This window comes from Talpa europaea, assembly GCF_964194135.1.
Source record: "Talpa europaea genome assembly, chromosome: 13".
NCBI classification, from domain to species: Eukaryota; Metazoa; Chordata; class Mammalia; order Eulipotyphla; family Talpidae; genus Talpa; species Talpa europaea.
The window spans coordinates 63,773,945-63,795,072 of NC_140080.1; the positions used below are offsets into that span (position 1 = coordinate 63,773,945).

At 41.6% G+C, this 21,128-nt stretch overlaps 1 protein-coding gene across 1 annotated transcript in view; it reads right to left on the minus strand.

Moving 5' to 3' along the window:
* Window positions 1-21,128, minus strand: part of KCTD1 (potassium channel tetramerization domain containing 1) — a gene marked incomplete at both ends in the record, with an annotated part of 45,223 nt that overhangs the window by 18,946 nt on the left and 5,149 nt on the right. The window lies entirely within an intron of this gene.

A 21,128-nucleotide genomic window follows, 5' to 3' on the forward strand; every position in this document is an offset into this window, starting at 1 on the left:
CATTTAATTATGAAAAAGAATAATTAAAAATATCACTGGTCTAGAAGAATGTGTTTTCCATTAACAATACACAGTTTAGTTTCTTAAGGTCTTAGCAAAAATAATTTCTAACAGCCTGGCATCATCATAAAAATTATATATTTGACCACCCAAAAAATATGTCCTAGTTCTGGAACATTAAGTAATTATGGATAATTTTTAAAAACAGGAATCCATAATGTTTTTTCCATTTATAGAGCTAACATTTGAACAGAGGTCACAGTTGAAGCATTTTGCATCTATTATCATTTATTCATGTAAGGAAGATTGAACCTACATACCCTGGTTTATATTCAGTTAACAGAAGATGGCCATATGTATATATGAAAGAGTAGAGGGTTAACTAGCAACAAATATCCTATGTTAGAAAATGGAACTTGTTAGTTATACTCAAAATCATTTCTTTTACCAAAAGAATGTGTTTTACATTTCATAAGCAGGCAAATGGCTCTGCTTTTAAATGCAAAGCTTCTGCAGCACTCCTAACAAATCTATGTCTGATTTGGAACATCATTGAATTGCTTTCAATAATTTTGAAATCATATATTATTAATCTTATGTTGAAATTGGACAGATGTAATGGTAGACAATAATTCCACCACTCTTAAAATACAGCAAGCTAACAAATAAGAAAGCGGCTCTCCACCCTACCCAAAAAGAAAAGTCATGTATTTCTAACTCATGTCTTACCAGAAGGTAGAAAGCACAAAGAAAGCAACTTATTATGGGGGGGAAAAAAAAGAAGCAAGCAACTCCTTATGGTCAGGTGCTATTTCTTAAACTCAGTATACTTTTCTCAGCTTTGTCCAACTTCCCATATTTTCTGGGTGATTATCCAGGGGGTGGTTTCCAGCCATCCTAGTGTTCTTCTCTAGATGCTACCTTGCCATTCATTTCTCATTAACACATCAATCAAATAGTATGCTACATAAAGAAGAGGCAGTAAAACTAAAACACATTTAGTCACTTATTTATAGTGTTTCCAAGACAGTTTGATGCAGCCTAGGAAAGAATGAGACTTGTTTGCTTATTATTAAAGCATTTTACTCTTCACGGTTAATAACATGATAAATTTACAGCTGACAGGGGAAGAAAGGGGAGCTATATTTATTAAGCTTTTTGCAGATAGCTTTCACTCTCCTAAGACTTTATGTATGTAACAAACCCATTATCCTCCTTTTAAAGATGAAGAAATAGGTTCAAAATGATGAGTAACTGGTCCAACTAGTTAAGTAGCGTTGATCTCAAAGGGCCCTCCCTACAATGATAGGAATGAAAAGAATGACCTCTATGGAATGAAAGCTTTTCATGTAGAGTTTTATTTCTATCTTATAATTGCTCAGCAAGAGCTTCACAATGAAATCCAAGCATTGATGATTTTGTGGCCTGAAATAATATCAATAATTGCAAATACCTGAGTAAAAAATAAAAAGCATTTCATTCTTAAATCCTATGCTCATTTTCAGGAACTCTTCTGCACTGTTGGTGGGAGTGCAAATTGGTCCAACCACTGTGGAAAGCTGTGTGGAGATTTCTGGACCTACTAAACATAGAGCTTCCATATGATCCAGCAATTCCACTCCTAGGTATTTACCCAAAGGACACAGAAACATCCATTCCAAAGAACACCTGCACCCCTATGTTTATAGCAGCACTGTTTACAATAGCTAAGCTTTGGAAACAACCCAAATGCCCAAAAATAGATGACTGGATCAAGAAGATGTGGTACATATATACCATGGAATATTACTCAGCATTCAAAAAAGATAAACACATGCAATTTGCAGCAACATGGATGGCGCTGGAAGGGATCATGCTCAGCGAAATAAGCCAGAAAGAAAAAGAAAAATACCGGATGGTCTCACTCATAGCAGGAATCTAGAAAACTTAAATAAGGGACCAGGAAAATGAATAACTATAAGAAAGTGAAAATCAAAATCAACAAAAAACTATGAACCAGAGACACTTTTAGGGGGGCGGGGGCGGGAGGGGAGGGATTGGGGTCAGAATGGGGGGGTTGCAATTGTATGGGGAATATAAAAATAAAATTTATTATTTAAAAAAAATAAAAACAAAAAAATAAAAACAAAAAAACAAAACAAAAAAAAATCCTATGCTCATTTTCAATGCTCATTTCAAAATCTAGACTTGGACGTACACTAGCAGAATGAGTGATTAATAACTCTTCACTTAGTGAATAAGTAAAGGAGTAACTGAGTGGGGAAAGGAATGAGGCTCCACCAGTTACTAGCTATTATCTGGATGAGTCCATTTCTCTGTACCTCCCTTGCTTTGATAAAATTATTGCTTTTATAAAACCACCCTAACTTTCTCTCAGGGTTGATAAGAAAATCAAATGATGTCATGGCTCAAGAGGAGAAGAGCAACAGAAGGCATCCCTAACTTTCACACAAACATTTCTAGGAAGGCAGCTCTTAGATGACCGCAGGCACTAAGGAACAGGATTTAAGGAGTAAATGGAATAATCTTGGCAGAAGCGTATTGTTACAGACCTTTCCAAGATCAGAAAGAGGAAACTTAATTTAAGTGTTTTTAGGATGCAAAACAAACAAAAACCACCTCTAGCAGATACAGGAAATTGTGTATAGCTGCAATTAGCTGCAATTAGAAGCACCTTAACATCTGACTTAGGGGAAATACAGAAAGATACAAAGGAAAGCAGCCCCAGCCTGGGCACAGAAGAGGCTGTGCCTCTGGGCCAGGCATGGGAGAAGTGGAGTCTCTGGGCCAACTCCTTCTAGAAGAAAGTGGATGAGAAGTTGAGAAGGAACTGGACCCCACCCATCATTTCAGAAATCCCAGCAGGGTGCTCAGCAGGGAGGCCCAGGAAACTTCACTGAGAGCTTTGCTTGGAGTATCATGGGGGAGGAGAGAGGCTTGAAGACAGTGGCGAAATGTTTGTTGGCTTATTTAGGGCAGAATAAGGCTCTGTGGTCTATGCGGAGCTGAGGGAAAGAAAGGACTGTTCTGAGAAGAGGGAACGGCTTAGAAATGAAGAGCCGGTGGGCCTCGTTCTTGCACATTTCTGACTGAGGTGAGGGTCTCTTTGTGAAAAAAACAGGCACCGAATTTGAGGCAATTTATATTAGGAGTAATAAAAGGAAATGGTGCTGTTGATTTTTGCTAATTTTAAAAGAAGGAATGTTTTGCATTGTGTAAACAATTCAGAAGGAATGGGCAGTGCCAATGATTGTAAAATGGCGTCCGTGGGTGGGTGTTGAGATAGAGCTGAAGGTGCAGCGGTGAAGCACATTGTTTGGCTCAGCAAATAAAGGGGAAAATTGACACAGGCTGTATTTCTTGTGGACATATGAATGGAGTTACAAATCAAACTGCACTGATTGTAAACTCTGGTGCCTGAAAACTATGTGGAACTGATTACAGTTTACTAACCTCAGAGAGCATTCCTGTTTTTCAACTGACCAAGACCAAGCTGGCTCTGGATGATGTATAGCTGGTTTTGTTTTCTTTACACACTTGCTGAACTAAGTGCAATGCTGAGAAAACTTCCTCCAACAAATGACGTTTTTTCAAACCAAAAAAAAAAAAAACCCAAAAAACAAAAAAACATTTTATGGGCCTCCTGGTGGCGCAGGGTTTAAGTCTCAGCGCTATCAACAGTCACTGCAGCCTGAGTTCAATCCCAGGCTAGGGAGCTAAACCACATGGAGCAGCAGACCTCTCCTGACTCGCCCAATGCTCCCCTCAGCAGTGTATTTCAGTCAGTCTGCCTGTTCTGTTCCCCACTCTGTCTCTGGTGTATCCTCTCACCCCCGTGCACCTCTGGCCTAGACCCAAGTTCTTATATGTATAAATAAATAAAAATAAATCTTTAAAAAAAAATTTTATTGTGGACAATTTCAAATTTACCAAAAGGTAGAAAATGATACAATAAATCCCCCAGTATTCATCCAGTTTTAGAAGGCATGAACTCTTGGCCAGTCTTGTTTCACCTAGACTTATACCTATGCCTTATTCTCCCTAGTGGGATTTTGGAAGTAAATCCCAACCAAACAGTGTTCTTTTTTTTTTCCTTTTCAAAGAATATATGGGTGGAAATTTGGATATTTTAGGGGAAGGGCAGGGAAACAGATAATTGGAGGGGGAAACGCCACAGAAGGGAAGAGAAGACACAAGGAAAGCGAGTGAAGGCACCATGACAAATAACCCAGGTGAGAATGAAATGGAAAGACATGGAAAGTGTGTAGCTTTTAGGTTTCCAAGCCTCCCAACATAAGGTTTCCATCCTCATTGTTCCTGTTTGGCAGCAACAATTGGTTTTTCATTTCTGTGTCTTCTCTAGGATACAACATATAGTCTGTATCCAATAATATTTATTTTTAATGGAATTATCCAAAGATTATGTTCAGTTGTCAATTTCACATAATTTTTTTCTTTTGTTTGCTTTTTTCTTTTGTATTTCACGTAATTATATGGTATTTTACATATAGATTTTTCTAGACTTCTAGTCTATATATAATATGCAAGGGAATAAAGTTTATCATCATGTTATTTCATCTATAAATATTTTATTAATAGGATTATAAAGACTTACTAAACTACGTATTAACAGATATTGAAATACATCCATCTTTCATGCTTTTTAATATTAGCACTCTACTATTATTCTTGTTTATGGAGCAAATAATGCAGAGCCAAATCTCTGAGGAAATTAAGCTCTTTTTGGTGGATAGCAAGTCTGCTTCCCTACCGTGGCTCACCCGATCCCTCACATAATGAATTGTACACACTGGTCATTAAAGAATAGTTTAAAAGAACGACTATATAGAAACTCATTTACCTGGCTTAATGTGAATTACTCACTAAGAATCGTCCTGTGTATTCCTTTCTTTTTGGAACTTGGTTTCTCTAAGTTAGTGCGATTCAGATCCTTAAGGATCCTTAGGATCTTTATTCTGTAGTCACTCAGTTATTCACTCATTCTTTCCATCAGTATTCACTGAGCCTAACTATGAGATGCGGGGGATGCTATGGGGCTGGGAATACAGAACAAGTGCAGTGAGACAGAGTGTGTGAGTGTATTAAGAGGGCTACAGGGGCACACAGAAGGCACACCCCACTCAAATTCAAAAGAAAATTCATTAAAGAGCTGAAGGATAAGCAGAACTACCAAGTACAGGGGTGGGAGATAAGGCCAGGGCAAAAAAAAAAAAAAAAAAAAGGCTAGGGAAAATACAAAGGCTTGAAGGCGGGAAAGGACTGACAAGTGATTATTCTTCACTGGATCACAGAGTCGGGCCCAACTGAAAAACAAGGCTAGAGAAGCAGAAACCATTTCCCGAAGAGTGGGATCATCCAGGCCACGGATTTGTCATTTGGTTTGGTGTATAATGGGGACTGATGTCAGGTTTATGCTCTCATTGATGTTAAGGGAAAAAAGCAAATTTAGAAGTGAGACAGAATCAAAACAACAAATCTGAAATCCCATCACCTCACAGATGCAGCTTGAGGCTTATCCAAATCCTGTCTCCTCTGCCATGCTTTTGACTATGTCATTTGCATAGAGCACAGCAAGGGTTTTTAACCCTGACTACAGTGGAGTCACCTTGGAGCTTTAAAAAAAATACAGATTCTTGCCACCAGATATTCTTCTGTAATTACTGGTCAGAGGTGGTGTCCAGGCGCCTGCATTTCTTAAAAAGGCCCCAAGACAGTCTGATGAATAGCTGAGTTGAGAATTAGTGCAAAGATAGGCATGGAGACAAAAAAGGAACAAGTCAACATCATCGACTTGAGATGCTTTCTGACATTCTGTCACTTTGAATTGTCACAGCACTTTTTCTTAAGTTTCTAACCACACTTTTAGAAGTGAAGGATCTCCAGGGTGACCTAAATCAACCTCCTGTTTCATAAACGAAGACACAGAGTCCCAAATATGTAATACTCAAGGATGCACAGCTGGCTAGACTCTGGCGATAAACCCACCAGGCTGTTCCAATGGGGACGGACAGAGGAAGGAACCATGTCAGCTCATGCAAGGGATAACGCTAATGCTCATTATGCTTTACTAAACAGATTATGTGCCAGAGAGTGAGCCAGCTGGGGTCACCATCACAAAGGCTTTATTTCATTTCATTCTTACAATGAGGTACCCATGTTATTTCCACTCCTCAGGTGAGGAAACTGAAGCTCAGATGGTTGTCACATGGTTTAGGTTCCAACTGAGATCTGATTCTAAAGCCTGTGTTCTCAGCCATTAAACTGCAAACCTTTCATTTATAAGTAAAAAAAAAAAGGACCTCCCTGGTGGTGTGAGGGGTTAAGTCTCAGCACTATAAAGCAATCCACAGCCACCGCAGCATGAGTTCAATCCCCAGTCTGGAAGGTGACCCACATGGCGCAGCAGACCTCTCTGTTTCGCCCACGGCTCTCCTCTGCAGTGTATTTCAGTCTGCCTTTTCTGCTCCCGACTCTGTCTCTGATGAATCCTCTCACCCCCTGCCTACACCCCAACTCTTGTATGCATAAATAAATAAATCTTTTTAAAAAACTGATAATAGGGCTTCCCTGGTGGCGCAAGGGGTTAGGCACCGCACTATGAAGCAATCCGCAGCCTCTGCAGCACGAGTTCAATTCCTGGCCGGCCAGGGAGCTGCCCACATGGTGAAGGAGACCTCCCCTGTCTCGCCCGCTGCTCCCCTCAGCAGTGTATTTCAGTCAGTCTGCCTGTTCTGTTCCCCACTCTGTCTCTGGCGAATCCTCTCACCCCCACCCCCACATCTCTGGCTTGAACCCCAGCTCTTGTATGCATTAATAAATAAATCTTTTAAAAAAACTAATATAAATAAAAAACCAAACAAACCTACAAAACAAAAGAATACAACAACTAAACAACTTCCCTTGAAAAAATGAATGATTTTTATAGTTCACTAGGGTTTGTTAACTTTGCATGTTATCCCAAGAAAATTTAGTTGTTATCAATTTTTTTTTAAGGAAACACATTTATTTAATAGCTGGGATGTAAAAAGTTGAGGCATAGGAGTTTGGTGTAGTTGAGGTGTGGGCGCACTAAGAAGACACACTGATGTGAAGCAATACATCCCAAGACTTTGGAGGTTATTTTCAAATGGTTGGTACAACCATGAAGGGGGCACAGTAAGAAATGGGAAAGTGAGAATTCTTAGGACAATGAAAACATCTGCGAGTGCGCTGTGCATGAGGCTCCAATTTGGTTTACCTTGCAGCTCTTGTGCTGACTTTTCATGCTGTGCCCTACCCCTAAATCCTGAAGAACTCTATGGGATTTGTCACTTTCCAGCTAAGGAAATTTAACTGGGAAGGGTTGGCTCCACGTGCTCTATCTACTCATGCTATAGGGCGAGCAAGTCACCTCAACTCTATGGCATATAACTGGACACTAGGTCCTGTTTTAGCAGCGCTGTGTTAATCCTTTCGCACTACAGATCCAGTGCACAAGGTAATAACAAAGGCAGGGAGGTCTGAGAGATGGGCTCATCTGTAGTTTCCACAGCACTAGCCCAGAGGCGGCGGGGAGGACCTTGGCCAGAGTTGAGGTTGAGATGAAGTGTCAGGGATAGATCAGAGGACAAAGATGGTGATAAAAGGACTTAAATCAGGTTGTTGACCCTCTTCATCCACTTAACCCTCCTTTCCCAAGAAATGCCTATTTCTTCGCTATGGAAAATACAGTTGGCACTTGAGGAAAAGATTTAATTTAGTTTGTAGTCCAGATTTATTTTGCTAAGAGATTCTGAGGCAACTTCTAAATTACTTCTTTGGCATTACTTTCTGGGGATATTTGTAATGATATAAGTGATACCTATTCATTGTTGAAAATTGGAAAAGTATAGAGGATGAAAACACAGTAAAACAGAAAAACAATCTACCACAAACTCATTAGGTATCAAGTTAGTAATGTCTTCTAGGACATAACTTTGCAAAAAAAATCAGATTTAAAGAGTATTCTTCTATTGAATTCTTTTGTCTTCAGAAGCACTTGTAGCTTCATACTTTTCAGTGTCTACTAACTCAAATGAGTAGAGTCCAAGTTTCTTTCCTAATATTTGAAACTAAAAAAGGCAGCAAAAGGGGGAGAGGGTGGGTGATAGTATGCGTGTTTGTGTATGTGCAGCTGCGTGTGTGTGTGAAGCTGCACAAATGAAGAGGTGTGTGGAGAATTGTCATTGCAGGTGGCATGTGGGAAGAAAGGAGACATGGACGGAGCAGACAGCACTCTGATGAGATGAGAGAGGATGGCAACAGAGTGGGTGAGGGGAAGAAAGATGCTAGGTCGATATCTGGAACTTTCTGAAACATAGGAGTTCAACTGTATTCTCCTTATTTTTGCATCTATTTTAAAATGTTCATATCAAAAAGCTTTTCTTTCCTTTTTGAAAAAGGGAATTCTATGCTGTACATCATTATAATTGAAAAAATCACCCATCAACTTAATGTTTTAGAAATCTAAATTATTATAAATAGCATTTAATTTGCTTCAAATTTTGTAACTTTTTAAAAATCCTAGGAAAAACTCTGGTTCTATATGGTTTCCACACTTGAGAAATGTTGTCTCTTTTTCATGAACACAGATAAAACTTAATTCAAAGCTTGTTATAGAAATGGACAGAAGTAATTTAGGAGAGAAAATACCTTCTTAGTACAAACAAAACAAATTATATCTACTTATGGGGAAGTAATGTTTCCAGTACCTGTTCCCTGAGGCAGCATCATTTTCTTAAATGATACACAGAACTGAGGAAAGCAGGGAATGGAAGGCAAATTTAAAATATAAGATCAACAACAACCAAGGACTCATCTTAAAGAATTGTCACTGGTGGGCCTCTGCGGTGGCGCAGCGGTTGAGCGCTAGGCTGCGAAGCTGCCCACAGCCTCTGCAGCGCCGGTTCAATCCCCAGCTGCTGGTGAGGGTCCCACATGATGCGCAGATCTCTCCTGCCGCGCCCGCTGCGCCCCTCAGCAGTGTGTTTCGTCAGTCTGCCTGCTCTGCTCCCCACTCTGGCTCTGGTGAATCCTCTCACCCTCCCGCGCTTCTGACTGTAACCAGTGCTTGTATAAATAAATAAATAAATAAAAACAACAAAAAAACACTTAAAAAAAAAAAAGAATTGTCACTGGCGACAAAATGATGGCCCAGGCCTAGCTCAAGGCCTCCCAGGGCACTGCTAATCCTCCAGGAATCTTAGGAGTCCTCCCCACAGCTCTTCGGCTAGAAAAACTTTACTTGGGAGGATTACATATGAAAATGTATTATTATAATTAAACTGATTCAGAAAAACAGCAGAAAATACATAAACAAATTAGTTTATTTATTTTTTTTATTTCTTTGTATTTATTGAAAGCCTACCAAGTTCTTGGTGTTTTGTTGGGCTGCTTAAAATGTGGATGGTACTGTCCCAGGGCTACCACGACAGGGCAAGTAAGGGCAGGCTGGGAAAGCTTCCTGGAGGAGGCAATGCCTGTGCAGTATTTTAAGGATTACTAGGCATAAGGAAAAGGGCACTGAGGCTTGGAGAAGGGATTTCAGACAAAGTTACAGAGGCATTAAAAAAAAAAAAAAGGACATGACGGTGAGGTGGAGACATGAGAACATGTCTCTCAAAGCACTGACCTTTACAAGACCTCGGACCTGGTGTTTTTAGTATTGTCTCAGGAGCTCCTGACACACTGAGCTCTAAAACTCTCAGACATGGGTTTGAATTCTAGCTTTAGTATCGTTAACACAAAATCAGTTTGAATTTTGATGGCCTCATCTGAGAAATGGGTTAATACCCAGTACAAAGAATTAAGATGACTAAATTGATATTAGGTAAGAACTACATTTACTGTGTTCACTACATGCAGGGAATGGTACTGGGCCTTTATAAGTACTAGGGAGATATTATCACATCCCTCTTCCAGGCCAGGACACTGCAGCTGGCTAGGTGACCATGAGGCCAAACTTCACAAGCGGCTGTTGGACCACAGTGCAGGCTCGGAGTCATGCCCTTCATGTCCGGGGTCGCTCTGCCCCCTGGTACAGGGCTGTGTCTGCCAGGCATGTGCTCGGTAAATGCTGACAGATTTTCATTCTTCGGAGAATGTGTGCTACCCTGAGACAGGATTCTGACTGAATATAAAATCCTGTTGTGTAACCTGAATTGAAAGAAAACTTTTAAGATCAGCTGGCTCTACTCTTAGGCTTGAGCAGGTGTGTGTTAAAAATTTCTAGGGGCCTCTCTGGGGCCAAGGGGTTAAGTCTCAGCACTACCACCTTAAAGGCCCACCACGATGGCCTGAGTTCGATCCCAGCCAGGGAGCTACCCACATGGCGCAGCAGACTTTTCCTGTCTCGCCTGCTGCTCCCCTTAGCAGTGTATTTCTGTCAATCTGCCTGTTCTGTTCCCCACTCCGTATCTGGTGAATCCTCTCACCCCCTGTACCTCTGGCCGGCACCCCAGTTCTACTCAAAAATAAATAAAATCGTTAAAAAAATGATTTCTAAGACAAATGACAATTTGCCTAAGATGAATCTAGGATCAGATCATCGTAACCTTTTGGGAGCCCACGTTGACGCTGGTTATTTTCAGACCAAGCAGTTTCTGTTTAGGTCTTCTCAAGCCAACAAGCATGCACATGTGCACACGAGCTGCCCACCCCCCTGCGTCCCCAACAGTCTGTTCTATATTTGGAGGTATTTTGCACACTCCTTTTTTCTCTTGATTTACAAATCTAGAATGTTTTCCATTTTACAATGATCACTATTCTGAGAAAAAATATAATAGTTGATGTTTTTTTAGAATTTGTGTTAGGCACACTACTAAAACTTTATGGATCATCTGATTTAAACCTCACAACAACTCTGTAAATACAAATTATATTTTGCAATTACTGATGAAGAAACCGAGTGAGAGAGCCTGGAGTAACTTGCTGAGGGTTGCTGCTCTAGGCAGCCTTTTCCCTGAAGGGTGCAGGACACCCCATTGTCAGTGCAGCCCGACCCAGTGTCCGTCTGTCTCAGCACTCCCAGCTCTTTCCCGATTTGGCACCTCGCACAGCCATTCTTCTTGCAGTTCTGCTCTAGTTGCCTTGTTTCTAACTACACAGAAAACTCATCTGCATGTGTTCTCACTGAATCGGATCTGTTTTTGAAGGACTACTTTTATTCCTGGACTCCTGAGTGTTAACAGCCTATCGATCTAGTACTTCCCAAATGACAGCCACTCCTGATCCTTCCAGGTATGTTCCCCGTCTCTTAAGTGGAAGGAACTCTCAGCCCTCACCCCTGTGACTGTGCTCTCCCAGCAGCCCTACTCTGTCTACTGTACTTGTTATGATTATCCGTGACAAGGACAGGGGATGGAACCTGTCCCATTTCCTTTGGTGTCTTACTACTCCAGACTGTTGGAATCAGCTTATAATACGTCATTGTAGTCACTTCAAATAGAAGCATCTTATTAATTAAATGACACTAGGGGAGCACTATTCAGAGCCAGCTGTTTCTATTTTCAATTAACATTTTCCCACTTCTAATGGGGCCAGCAAAACAGCAGCTTACAATGATGTATTTAAATCTTTTGCTTAGTACCTGTAAGTAAAAAAAATCGGACTTAACATAGTGCTTAATAAAAAAAAAAAAAGGAGGAGCAAGGAAAACACGATTTACCTAGAGACTAGCTATATGCTTTTTGAAAGCCTAACAGATGTATGAAAGACATAATCTATTCTGCCTCCTTTGTACCCCTTTTCTGCTCCTCCACACACATACACAACTTCTGACATTCAAGGGTCTTACAACAGCAACAGGCATCATTCAAATAATTGAAAGGTGTTTATATAGCAAGGCGGCTGGATGAATGAAAAGGAATGAATTATTCTCTCATGGTATGACTTAACAGTGACTCGGAAACTTAAAAACAAATTCAGAAACTAGGCTTTAAGATGACAACGCCAAAGGGAGGAGATTTAGCCTGAGGACTGTGAACGACCCCTCCTTAGACGAGAGAAAGGCTAAAAGTTGGGTGACATATTTACGGAAATTCAAAAGTACAAATATTTCAGAGTATATAGAAACCGCCCACACCAGTCTTTTTGTTTAAAGAAATGCCTAACTGCTTCTTCAAATCACAATGGACGATGTGCCTCCTTAGATTTCTTCCCTGAGAAGCTTACAATTTCTAATTTATGTTGCAAGGTTATTTAAACAATCACCAAATCAAAATGACATGTGAAAAATATTAAGTTTGTATCAGCTCATGATTCAAAGACAACATTCTCGGGTGTGTGTGGTTGGGAAGTAATGAACCAGGCCGCTGACAGCGTTCTGCCCTTGGCTGCGCCGGGGCCGACAACGCGCTGTTGTAGTGTGTGAATTGTGTAACCATCTTCTGGGGCTCAGGCTGGGCTTATCATAGTTCAGGAATTTCCCCAGCGGCACCAGGCCGGTCCATAGACACACTGGGCTGTAGGAGTTTTTATCGCTAGTTCTCCCTATCCCTTCCAACCAAACAGAACCAAGTCCCAACCTGCAAAACACAAAGAAAGAAACATTTCCTGGAATGAGAAGTTCTCATTTTTTCTCTTTCTTTCAGATGAGCCTACACAGAAGCTGACAAGTTTTAGTAGCCATGTGATACCTGTGTGTCCCGTGCTTGTTTCTAGAATTTCCATTTGGAAGTCCTAGGTGACAAATGCAGAAAAGCCAAAACCCATTTTTCAAATAAATACTTTTGCCCGGTTTTAAAATTTGCATGAAGGATCACAGATGGGACCACAAGGGCCTGACAGGACATGTACTTGGAAATACAAACCTCACCGTTACTGCTGGGTTTCTCTAACCATCATAGATAATGACCGTGGTGAAGAATGGCGTTATTTACATTTAACATGATTCTTTGGTTTGCTTAGTTGTTAGAACCTTTGTTTCAGTCCATTTAAATGTGTCCAACAATTTTCTTTAAATTCCATCCTTCGTGCCATCCTGTTTCCTCTACCCTGTATCATCAAGATGATGATGTTCTGATGAAGTGCTTCCCTTGGGATCCTAAGATTATGGATCAGTAGGTTACATTTAAAAGACCTGTCTTTTTTTCTTTTATGTTGACTGCACACTTTGAGACAGAAGACTTTTCATTTTTTAGGTAAGCTTTAAAGCCTCCAGGGCCTTCTAGGTTTTATTATTTTTTTTCTCAGCTCAATTTTTCAGAGGGATGGCAAGGGCCTCGCCAAGCCTAATGAGGTTGGGTGGGAGTTCTGGAATACGTTCAGCTCAAATCACAGGAACAAGTCTGGGCGAGCTCAAATTCACCTTTCAGTTATGAAGCCCTCTCAGCCTGGCAAGGTTTGCTACTGTTTGAAAGTGGTGGTTAGCTATTAGGCATAGTTGTAACTTATTTTCTGAATATGGAAAACACTATCAGAAAAGCTGCACAAGAGTAAAAATAATCATTACCACCAAAAATGATAAACAGCGATGCGTAACTAAGCAAAGCAACACATGGTGTTTATGCAGCAGCAGGCAGCCACCATCCAGGGACAGACATTTCCACTGACACTGTATCTTGATTAGATTCAGACAGTCCAGTAAAGAGCTAATTTAATTGTGGGAATGAAACATGGAATTTTATGTTTTCTTCTGCAAATATGATTGCCACTAGATTGGATCTTCTGGGTGTCTGCCTTGGGAATATGCACTTGTGAAATATGCACCTTGTACATCTGACTTCTCCTCCCCCTCCACTTCTCACACTCCCTCATCCTCCCACTGGGAGCACCCTGGGCATATTCAAAAGTCCGCCATGTAAAGCATTTTGTACCCATTTCAGCACGCAGCTTTGTGGATGAACTGTTTTTGTATTTCCAGGAGCCCGATAATGATTGTTCAGAGGTAGAATATTGACTGTTCTCTCTTTGAGGCTATAAATTCTGCATTTCTTATGAAAATAACTGGCATTTGGAGGATTATTTATGTAATGATAATAGACTGAACTATTTGGCAGACAAAGTGAACTGAACCCTTCTAATAACACACCTCAGGTCTCAGCAAAGGGCATTTGTGTGTTCAGTGAACCCAGAAGGTACCTTTCAGTGTGCATTTTGAGTATTATTTTTTTAAGTCCTCCAAATTTAAACGAAAACTATAACATCATATGTGTAGCTGTGAATAGGGAGGAAAGTTCATTTTCCAGATGAGCTTCAGAAAAAGACTCTCCGAACTTGAGAGTAACTTGCACAGTTTCATTTTAGCCAAGAATACACACAGCATGGACACCTCACTGTCTTAAAGTGGGATATTTCCTTTCTGATACATGGAGACTTCATATCCACGAGAAGTAGACCACAGTGACCTGAGAAGGTGATATCAGAGCAAAACAGTGTATACAGAAATAACACTGTGGGTGCCATATTCCTGCACATAAAACTCTATGTGGCCAAAACACACTTTCAAATGAAACGCTCAACCCAAGTCAGAGGTAAGTAACTGAAGAAATTACGGGTTTGAGGAGCCAAAGTCACATGAGCATTTTGAGCGGCACTGCATGAAGCAGCATTGTCCATTTGAAGCCCCTTTAATAGAATTGTTCTCTATTACCCAGTAAAGTGGAGCTTATTATTCACATATTAACCTTGTAAGAAGTGACTGGAATCTTCCATAAAATATCTACTAATTAACTTTTCAAACAAGTATATGGAACAGTTTATTATAAAAGTACTTTCGTGAAGGATGAGGGGAAACATGAAATATGACAAAAAATACAGCAGGAATGATCTTGGAATTGCTCAATGACACTTTTATTATGACAGATCAAAATGAATCCAGCCAGTACATTGTCCCAAATGATTAGAATCAAGCCTGAATCTCTAAGAAAAATCCCACTTTAACAACCTGTCTCCAGCCACACCCTTGAAGTTCCCACTGCACTTTGCATGCTGGTACATTTGCTTGGCCCTTCTGCTCTACAGATAGGCGTCCAAACTCTGAGATGCAAGTGAAGCACCTGGGTGCTGATGAAGCTGAGTATTTCCCTCATATCCTAAGATACAGATTTAGTAATAGGCAGGTTGAGCCCAGGAATCTGCATTTCTCCCAAGCATCTCAAGACAAAGGGGGTTGGGGGAGGAGGTATCAATTGGAGGTAAGCATTCTGAGGGCAGGTGTCATCCTTCTATTAATCTGCCTCCTTGGTGTCTGGGCTGATTTAGGGTCTTCTCCTTACTCCTTTGCTTCAGAGTAACCGGACTAGAAAAATCCCTTTCTGGGCTCTGCCAAGAAGAAAAAAGGATGTAAATCTGTGCTGTGCAGAGGTAGGATTAAGCCTGTCATTAGCACCTGATGATTCAAAGTGTTTGACCTTCATGGTACAGCAGCCCTGTGGTGGCTGAGTTGCTCCAGGTCACAGAGAGAAACATTAAGCAAAATTCATTTGACAGTCAACAAATATTTATCAAGCATTTGCTCTGTGGCAGGCACAAGATAAAAGGCTCTGAAGACTACAGGTGGAGCTATTACTTGTTTAAAAACCTAGGGCAGGGCCTCCCCGGTGGTGCAGCGGTTGAGCGCTGGGTTGCGAATCTGCCTGCAGCCTCTGCAGGGCTGGTTTGATCCCCGGCTGCTCCCCAGCCACCGGAGGAGGGTCCCACATGGTGCGCAGACCTCTCCTGCCGCCTGCTGCTCCCCTCAGCAGTGTACTTTGGTCCTTCTGCCTGTTCTGCTCCCTGCTCTGGCTCTGGTGAATTCTCTCACCCTCCTGCACTTCTGATTGTACCCAGTGCTTGTATAAATAAATAAATAAATAAATCTTTAAAAAAAAAATAAAAACCTAGGGCATAGGTTTAGAAGGCATGTCGTAGAAATGAATGCTTTCAAAATGTTTGGATAGGTGTGGGTGTCTGCACACACATTCCCACATATATGTGTTATGTAGAAGGTGTGAACCATGAGAAAATTTGCTGAATTGGTGGGATACTCTTGGGTCAGGAAGGGCACAGCCCAGCAAGAAGGGGGTGACAATGCACCTATGGGTCTAGACCCCTCCACTTGATGAGCCCTGGTATCCAGGTGTCGTCCAGTGTGGCATTCCTCTGGCTCCATGGGTTAGTGGCAAAGCCAGTTACTGACTACTTTACTAATGATTTTCTCTTCACAGGAACAAATAAACAGCCAACAACAAGTGGCACGGTATTTGATCCAAGGCTAACGCTGTCTGTTACTGCAGGCCAACACTGTACACAAGACACTGGGGCCTGAACAAAAGTACTCCCTGGAAGTAAGAAAAAGTTTCACTGCCCAGCCTAACATGGTGTCTCTGGATTTTTTTTTTTTTTAAATGAGATTTTTTTTGCCTGTTTTTTTTTTTTTAAAGATTTTTAAATCTTTAAATCTTGTATGTATAAATAAATCTTAAAAAAAAAAGACCACTTTCATTTATTTATTTATTTGTTTGTTTGTTTGTTTATTTATTTATTATTTTTTGGCACCTCCCCTTCATGGAGGTGTGTCTGTAACACTGCTGGTTCCCAGAGGATTTTTTTTAAAAAAGATTTATTTATTTATTTATTTATTTATTTATTTATTTATTTATTTATTTATTTATACAAGCACTAGGTACAGTCAGAAGTGCGGGAGGGTGAGAGAATTCACCAGAGCCAGAGCGGGGAGCAGAACAGGCAGACTGACGAAATACACTGCTGAGGGGAGCAGCAGACGTGGCAGAAGAGGTCTTTCACTCCATGTGGGACCCTCGCCGGCGGCCGGGGATCAAACTGGCACTGCAGAGGCTGCGGGCAGCTTCGCAGCCTAGAGCTTAACCACTGCGCCACCAGGGAGGCCCAAGACCACTTTTAAAACAGAATCCCAAAAGGTGGTGAGATGGATGGCATACTGCACAGTTGGACACAGGAAACATAAAAATAATCCCATGCCCAGTGCCTGTCCCAGAACAATACACTCAAATCTTGGCCATCGGGGCTGGCTTTTTTTTTTTTTAAAGATTTATTTATGCAGATAAGAACTGGGGTACAAGCCAGAGGTGTGGGAGGGTGAGAGAATTCACCAAAGACAGAGTGGGGAACAGAAAAGGCAGGCAGACTGAAATACACTGCTGAGGGGAGCAGTGGGCAAGACAGGAGAGGTCTGCTGCGCCATGTGGATAGTTCCCTAGCCAGGGATTGAACTCATGCTGCAGTGGCTGCGGAAAGCTTCATAGACTGTGTCCTAACCCCTTGCACCACCCCTAGGGTTGAGAAGCATGGTTATTGCAGGGTAAGTGAAGTTGATCAGGCTTTTTACATCATTGGCGTCTGTGACTACTTCCTATGGCCTTGATTGTGCTAATGCAGGAGGAGCTTGGGAGTGTGGGCACAGGGCATGTGTGCCTGATGGTGGACTCCTGGAGTATGGGTGTGGGCATGTGTAAGTGTGCACACATGAGCCTAGAACCAGGGCTATAAGGGTAGTGTCACTTAGAACAGACGAGAGCTACGAGAGGACAAGTGACTACAGAAGAGGTGAGACCAGGCCTCCCTGGTGGCGCAAGGGGTTAAGCACAGCACTATGAAGGCTATCCACAGCCTCTGCAGCATGAGTTCTATCCCTGGCTGGCCAGGGAGACACCTACATGGCGCAGCAGACCTCTCCTGTCTTGCCCGTTGCTCCCCTCAGCAGTGTATTTCAGTATATCTACCTGTTCTGTTCCCCACTCTGTCTCTGGCAAATCCTTTCACCCCCTGTACCTCTGGCCTGTACCCCAGTTCTTGTATGCATAAATAATTAAATCTTTAAAAAAAAAAAAAAGGAGGCGAGACTGCAAGAGAATGCCAGAGAGAGCTGAGAGAAAATGTATAAAGATTTGTTGGGGGCTGGGAGGCTTGCTGGCCTACCTGCCTTCCAGACTATGGGCTTGCCACTGTAGCTATAAAAGAGAAGAAGAAAGTAAGGGGCCTGGAGTCAGAGTGAGAGTTGGAATCCTGGGTCTTCTGTTTGTTAAATAAGACTGAACACATCATTTAACCTCTCAGTTTCAGTGCTGTCATCTGTAAACTGGGCGAAAAACAGCCTCTTCCTAGAAGGTTACGGTGGCACATTCAATGAGGTAAGTGAGGTAAGTGAACCCAGTTCAGCCTTTGAACTTCAAGTTTGACAGCTTTACTCAACTTGCCCTTCATTGTTCTGAGATTCTGACCTCTGTGTTCTGCAATATTTTAACCAACTATTAATTCACTTATTAAACAAGATTTTGAGTGTCCATGGCAGGTGCAATACTGTGTACCAAGTTGACAAAGATGAAAACTCAGTAAGAAATAGCTTTCCAGGGAGAGGGTTTCTATTTAAGCTGAGGTTGAGTTCTTACAAGCTAATAAAAGGAAGACCATAACCCACAGCTTTACCGGAAGTTGCTTCAAGCTGGATACTCAGTGTTACGCCTCCCACCTCCATCACTGCTTAGTCACTGAAAGTGCCAGCAGAGACCTGCAGTGGCGGTGTGGCCTGCCCCTCTCCCTGGTCTCAGTGAGGAGGGGGGCTAAGGGACAAGCCTAATTATTTTTTAAGATTTATTTATGCATACAAGAACTGGGGTGCAGGACAGAGGTGCAGGGGTGAAAGGATTCATCAGAGACAGAGTAGAGAACAGAATAGGCAGACTGACTGAAATACACTGCTGAGGGGAGCAGCGGGCGAGTCAGGAGATGTCTGCTGCACCATGTATGTCTCCTCTCTGGCGGGGGATCAAACTCATGCTTCATAGGCTGCGTCTTAACCCCTTGTGCCACCAGGGAGGCCCCGGATAAGCCTTATTATTTGCCTCCAAAGGGCTTTGCATATTTACTTCAGCATCTTTTAATTCTTCACTTTGATGATATCTAAATATAACCTTAATGACCAACAAAATGCAAAATTAAAGAAAACATCATAGTCAATGTAACTAGCAAGATGGCCTAAAGAGGCTCTGGCACTGGGCTGTTTCACATCTATGGCCCAGAGTCGGCTTCCTCTGTCATTCCCTGCCACCAAAATGAAAGGCAAACGTGTATATTCCCCACACATGAGCTAACAGGAGCTGAGTAACAGATCTGGGAATAGGCAACTGATCATAGATCAGGGTGATTTGTGATGCCTAAGTGGCAAAATGTACTTATAAATCTAAACTAAAAACAAACTGGACTTTGTCTCGAAAATGCAGATGAATAAAGGTGATTATTCAAAGCAACACAAAACATAAGAACTAGATTACCTTTAGACTTCACAGAGGGCAAACTCCATCCCAGAGTGGGCCTATTTATTCTATTACATCACTTTTTTTTTTTTTAAAGATTTACTTATTTTTATACAAGAGTTGGGGTACAGGCCAGAGGCATGGGAGGGTGAGAGGATTCATCAGAGACAGAGCAGGGAGCAGAACAGGCAGGCGACAGAAATACACTGCTGAGGGGAGCAGTGGGCAGGACAGGAGAGGTCTGAGGCACCATGTGGGATTCTCGCCGGCTGGCTGGTACGGAACCCGCACTGCTGAGGCTACAGACAGCTTCACAGCACGGGCGTTCAACCCGCTGCGCCACCAGGGGGGGGGGGGGGGGAGGCCCTATTATGTCACTTGTTACTAACTCCCATATTGTTCCTTGATTATTTACTTGTTTATTGTCCCCTCCCCCATGTAAACTAGGCATGCAAGAACTTGTTGGCCTGTGTGTGCCCTAGCTGAGGGGGGGGCACAGGGTAAATGCTGGTTGAATGAAAGGTCATGACAGGGAAAATCACAGGCCCTTTAGCGTGATTGCAATTTTCTTTGCATTATGCTCTATGACAAGCCTTTATGAGTCAGAAAACTTTAAAAGGTAGGCCTGATTTGTTCAGGAATAGCAGAGGAAGTGTGCTGAATTCACCAGGAGTGTAGCATAAATTATGTACAGAAAAGACTGACTTTTCAACACTAAACAGAAACTCCAGCTTTGCTGGTTAAAAAAAAGTCTTTTGAAGCTGGTATCTTTTACTCTTTGCCTATGTAACTGAGGAGTGATTTTTGAAAAGTAATATTGTAAGATGAAAAGAAGAGACAAAGAGGAAGAAGCTTTCCCTGTTACCCTGGAGAAACTTTCGATTTTTCATTTGCCAGGTGCTTTTCTTTCCTTTTAAATCTCAGTAAACTACTTTTTTTTTTTTAAATAAACCAACAAATTAACTAATTAAAACTGTTCACCATTTCATCCATTTCCACAGACCTTTTCCCAACTGCAGGAATATGCTCTTTCTTTCCACTGGTGCTGAGATTACATATTTAAAGTTGACACTGACTCACCTAAAACCCCCCAATAACCTATTCTGTGACTTTACATGATAGACACTGAATTACAAATCATGCTCATCTTAGGAACAAGTTATATACTAAAAAGCTTTCTATTTCATGCCATGCAACAATACTAAAAGAAAGTCCATGAATTGTTTGCAATAGTTATTTTTTTGCTTTTTTATTGAGCTCCTGTAACACAGGCCCATATGGTGACACTGGACCCATGTCTGTGGTGCTTCCTTGGGAACTGTGGATTCATATAGTCACAGCAAAGAATCCCAACCTTCATGCAAGACATCAGAAAACTTCCCAAACAGACACAACAATTACATGAAAATCCAACCGTTAAGAATTCAATCATCCTCAGAGTGTGTGCACAAATCCCTTAATATTGCAGTCATCCAAATTTCCTTTTAGTGTAGCCCCACAAAAAACATTCAGTAATGGCCAACATATCGGAGAGTGAAAGCACGCCAGCAGCTGGATCTCTCCTGGCAAAGCACGCATCCTTGGCATCTCCATTCTAAAGCTCCAAATACACACACCCCTTGGGTGGCCCTGGGTGTCAACTCCAAGGCTGAAAGCGGAGTGTCTTGAGTTTTGCAATTACCTACATTTGCCAGTGTGCTTAGTAACTCTGCTACTATTTAGGAGAGACCAATTTAGCATAATCTACTTATGTGGGAGTTAACGCATGTACTGGATTTAAAATACACAAAAGCTAGGTCGATCAGTCAGATCAGATGGCTCAGGGGATTGTAACATGAGATCTTGTCTTTCACCTCTAGGTCACTGGCTGACAGTCAG